This window comes from Papio anubis, chromosome 16, assembly GCF_008728515.1.
Source record: "Papio anubis isolate 15944 chromosome 16, Panubis1.0, whole genome shotgun sequence".
Classification (NCBI taxonomy): Eukaryota; Metazoa; Chordata; class Mammalia; order Primates; family Cercopithecidae; genus Papio; species Papio anubis.
Window position 1 is genome coordinate 70,653,297 of NC_044991.1, and position 5,288 is coordinate 70,658,584.

Consider the following 5,288-nt stretch of genomic DNA (forward strand, 5'->3'; position numbering starts at 1 on the left):
TGCAAGCTGGTCTCAAAGTCCTAGGCTCAAGTGATCCTACCGCCTTGGCCTCCCAAAGTGCTGGGATTAGCAGGCCTGAGCCACCACACCCAACTACATTACCTAGTTGTTGTTGTTGTTGTTGTTTTGAGATGGAATCTCGCTCTGTCTCCCAGGCTGGAGTGCAGTGGTGCGATCTCGGCTCACTGCAACCTCCACCTCAAAGGTTTAAGCAATTCTCCTACTTCAGCCTCCCGAGTAGCTGGGATTACAGGCATGCACCACCACATCCAGCTAATTTTGTATTTTCAGTAGAGACTGGGTTTCGCCATGTTGGTCAGGCTGGTCTCAAACTCCTGACCTCAGGTGATCCACCCGCCTCCCAAAGTGCTGGGATTACAGGCATGAGCCACTGCACCCAACTACATTAACTAGTTCTTATCAGGAGTTGACCACCTGTAGCAGATGCAATTTGCACTGTTGTCCTCTCAGCACCTACCTTCACAAGCCAAAGGCTTACTGGGACTGCCTCCCAGCCCTGGGGCTTAATTTCTGGCTGTGGAAGAAGATTCAGCCAATCAAGCAAGCAGGAAATGCCAGAGTGAACACTCCTGGAAGAAAGCTTCAACCAAGGACAGCTGGGCAGTTAACATATGAACACCCAGCTTTCTCCCTGCTTGACTGGGAGAAGGCCGTGCTCTCCCCTCTGTCTGAGGTGCATTCTGCACAGTCTCCCAGAGTTCACAGAGGCATGAAGCTCCAGTTACTCTGGGCTGTCCTCATCCCACTAACACATTTGCTGACTTCCTCCCATTCCCTGTCTCATATCTTCTCCTACTGGTGCTTGCTGGGATCACCTCCCATATCAACTACTTGTAAAATAATACTGAGAATCTTGTCTCAGAAGCTGCTTCCGGAAAAACTCAAACAAAGACAAGCACCAAGAGTTCTTCATGCCCTCTCACCTGATCCTGACCACCGCCCTGGGAGCCAGCTTCATCCCCATTTTTCTGAGGTGTGGGCTGAGGGGCTCATGGAGGTAAAGCAAGCACAACCCCAGCCTGCTAGGAATTAGCAAGGGCCAGAGTGCTCAAGAAAAGGTCCTGCATCAGGCGCGGTGGCTCATGTCTATAATCCCAGCACTTTGGGAGGCCAAGGTAGGCAGATCACTTGAGTCCAGGAGTTCGAGAGCAGCCTGGGCAACATGGCAAAACCCTGTGCCTACAAAAAAAAAAAAAAAAAAATCGGTCAGGCATGATGGTTCACGCCTGTAATCCCAGCACTTTGGGAGGCCGAGGCGGGCAGATCACGAGGTCAGGAGATCGACACCATCTTGGGTAACATGGTGAAACCCCGTCTCTACTAAAAGTACAAAAAGTTAGCCGGGAGTGGTGGAGGGCGCCTGTAGTCCCAGCTACTGGGGAGGCTGAGGCAGGAGAAAGGTGTGAACCTGGGAGGCGGAGCTTGCAGTGAGCCGAGATTGCGCCACTGCACTCCAGCCTAGGGGACAGAGTGAGACTCTGTCTCAAAAAAAAAAAAAAAAAAAATTCAAAAACTAAGCCAGGTGTCATGGCTCATGCCTGTGGTCCCAGCTACTCAGGAGGCTGAGGTGGGAGGATCACTTGAGCCCAGGAGATGGAGGCTGCAATGAGCCATGACATGCCACTGAACTCCAGCCTGGGTAACAGAGCAAAACCGTATCTCAAATAACTAAATAAAATAAAAAGAAAGGGTCATGGTGGGAGGGGATTCAAGCCTGTCTTCACCACAGAGTGAAACTGTCCCACACCGAGGCTGCACCCCAACCTTCCAGCTCTTTCTGCTCCAGGTCCAGCTCCCACTTCACATGTCGCCATCCTCTATCCATGAAGACGGCTGGAATGCGACCAGAATCAGCCTGTCATAAAAGATAGAGACCTAAGAGCTCTCCATAAAAATGATTTCCATGGCAAAATTAGGAGGGAAAAACAGCATGGATGAAAGTTGCATTTGTTAAATAACAATCGCAAATGCTCACTTCATGCTTACTGTATGCTAGCTGCTGTTCTAAGTGCTTTACAATAAAATAATTTGTTAAAATTTTTGCACAACTCTTCGAGATAGGTACTATTGCTTTCTTCATTTTACAGTCAAGGAAACTGAGGCATGAGAAAGTTATGAAGTTTGTCCAGGGTCATAAAGCTAGCAGATGAGGGAACTAGACTCAGGCAGTATAACTGCAAATACAGTCATGACAATGAGCCACACAACAGTGAGTGGGCCAAGGAGGAGCCACTTACACAAAGATCCTCCCGTAAGATTATAACCGTATTTTCACCATACTTTTCTATGTTTAGATGAGGTCGGAGGTGGAACTGGACTCCAGAGGTGGAGCTTGGACACCAGACCAGATTGAAGGCTAGCTGAAACAGGAAAGAGGCAAAAGGATGCTCTGAAGACACACCACCAGTGCCCTGTCAGTTTACTGTTGCCATGGCAACACCCGGCCGTTATCACCCTTTCCCATGGCAATGACCCATCTACCCAGAAGTTACTGCTTTTTTTCTAGAAATTTCTGCATAATCCACCCCTTAATTTGTGCGTAATTAAAAGTGGATCTCGACCAATTGCAGTGGCTCATGCCTGTAATCCCAGCACTTTGAAAGGCTGAGGCGGGAGGATTACCTGAGGTCAGGAGTTTGAGACCAGCCTGGCCAGTATGGTGAAACCCCGTCTCTACTAAAAATACAAAAATCAGCCGGGTGTGGTGGCAGGCGCCTGCAATCCCAGCTACTACAGAAGCTGAGGTGGGAGAATCGCTTGAACCCGGGAAGCAGAGGTTGCAACAAGTCGAGATCACGCCAATGCACTCCAGCCTGGGTGACACAGCGAGACTCGATCTCAGAAAAAAAAAAAGTGAATAACAATATGAGTGCAGAACTGCCCCTGGCCCTGAGCTGCTATTCTGTGCACACTGCCTGTGGCAGTACCTCTGTGGCTGCTGTACGCTGCTTCAATAAATGTTGCTAACATCACCGGCTCACCCTTTAATTCTTTCCTAGACAAAGACAAGAACTCTCCCAAACTAAGCCCCAATTCTGGGGCTTGCCCGTCTGGCGTCATTCATACACAGACACTTCCCACTGTGTTACCATCGCCGGTGGTATGGGGTCAGTTGCACGCTGTAGTTTGTAGCCTACGGGTGGCAAGCTGCACCATCCCTAGCGTGTGGGAGGCTATCCCATCTAGGGATGTACAGTGGACCCTATGATGTTCACACAGGGTTGAAATCACCAAATGCAACTTTTCTCAGAACACATCTCCGTCTTTAAGGGACACATGGCTGTACTCCCCACCTTCTTCCCCATAGGGTGCCTGTGGTACAAAGTGGGTTCTTTCAATGATCCGTCGACACTGTGACACTGCAAGAGACAGCGCCCCCTATAGGCCTGGTGGTCCTAGTTTTCGTTTTTATTCAGACGCAAAGGAAGCTCTGGCATCTGCCTAGGGTGGGGTGAATTTTTTAGGTGGGGGGTGGGGAATGGAGTCTCCCTCTGCTACCCAGGCTGGAGTGCCTCTATGTGATCTCAGCTCACTGCAGCCTCCACCGCCCGGGTTCAAGCGATTCTCCTGCCTCAGCCTCTGGAGTAGCTGGAATTACAGGTGTGCACCACCATGCCCTTTTGTATTCTTAGTAGAGACGGGGTTTTACCATCTTTAACCAGGCTGGTCTCAACCTCCTGACCCTCAATTGATCCACCCACCTCAGCCTCCCAAAGTGCTGGGATTATAGGTGTGAGCCACTGCACCCGGCCTTAGGGCAGGGTGAAAGGCTTAACCTAGGCTCTCTGGGGACAAAAACGGAGGCCCAAAACGTGTGATGACCTTCTCAGCTTTTTTTTTTCCCTTGAGATGGAGTTTTGCTCTTGTCACCCAGGCTGGTATGCAGTGGCGCGATCTTGGCTGGCTGCAACCTCCACCTCCCGGGTTCAGGCAATTCTCGTGCCTCAGCCTGCCGAGTAGCTGGGACTACAGGTGCCTGCCACCATGCCTGGCTAATTTTTGTATTTTTTAGTAGAGACAGGGTTTCGCTGTGTTGGCCGGGCTGGTCTCAAACTCTTGACCTCAGGTGATCCACCCGCCTCGGCCTCTCAGAGTGCTAGAATTACAGACGTGAGCCACTGCTCCTGGCCAGCTTTGTTTTTTTATCATCTTTATTGATACATAATTTACATATGGTAAAGTGTACCCATTTTAAGTAGACAGTTCAATGAGTTTTGACGAATACATACATTTGTGTAGACATCGCAGTAATCATGATCTGGAACATTTCCCTCACTCCTTCCTGCCTCTCAGCAGTCAATTCCCTCCTTCAGTCACCAGCCCGGGCAGCCACTTGCCTGCTTTCTGTCCCTTCAGTTCCACCTTTCCTAGTGTGGTCCTCTGAGCATCTGCCTCTCGGCTCTGCAGGAGGATTTTAACACTCAGGGCCCCAGGCCCTGCGTGCACCCAAGGAGCCCAAAGCTGACAATGGGACCCACATATCCGTGTTTCAATGGTGCTCGCCAATGCCTGAGACCACTGCCTTAGGACTGCGATTTTTGGATGGCCCACCTGGGCCTGTCTCATCTGGTTATGTCCTCTGAGACAAGCACTGTGCCCGGGCTAGGCTAGTCGAGGTGCCTGAAAACAACTCATTTCCCCTCGCTCTCCTAAGAGGTACATTCTGTACCTCTGCCATGTGGCAGACCCGCTCAGCTCCTGCCTGTGACATTAGAGGGCCGTCATGTGAGGCAGCTGTTGCTGCCAGAATAAAGGCTGCAGTGAAAAGCACATGAACCCCCGAGGTAATCAGGAACATGCTTCCACTTATATCTGTCCAGATGACAGCATGTGGAACTAATGATGAGTAAAAGGTCTGCAAGGCACAGCCTGGCCAGGCCAGAAACCTGCATGTACCAGCTTTAGGAAAGATCTGAGAGGGAACCTCAGTGCTGCTTCCTGCAGGATTCTGACAGGCTCAAAGACGACGCTGCTAACTGAAGTGTGCTGTGGGCTGTGAGTAACTGTCTCTGATCTTCCCCGTGGCCTCGTGCTCTCCACCTGACACATGGCCAACTAGGATTTTCCTCATCAGCATTTCTTTTGGTTTTTTTTTTTTTTTTTTTTTTTTTTTAAACAGTTTCACCCTTGTTGCCCAGGTTGGAGTACAATGGCGCAGACTCGGCTCCCTGCTACCTCCACCTCCTGGGTTCAAGCGATTCTCCTGCCTCAGCCTCCTAAGTAGCTGAGATTACAGGTGCCTGCCACCATGCCTGGCTAATTTTTGT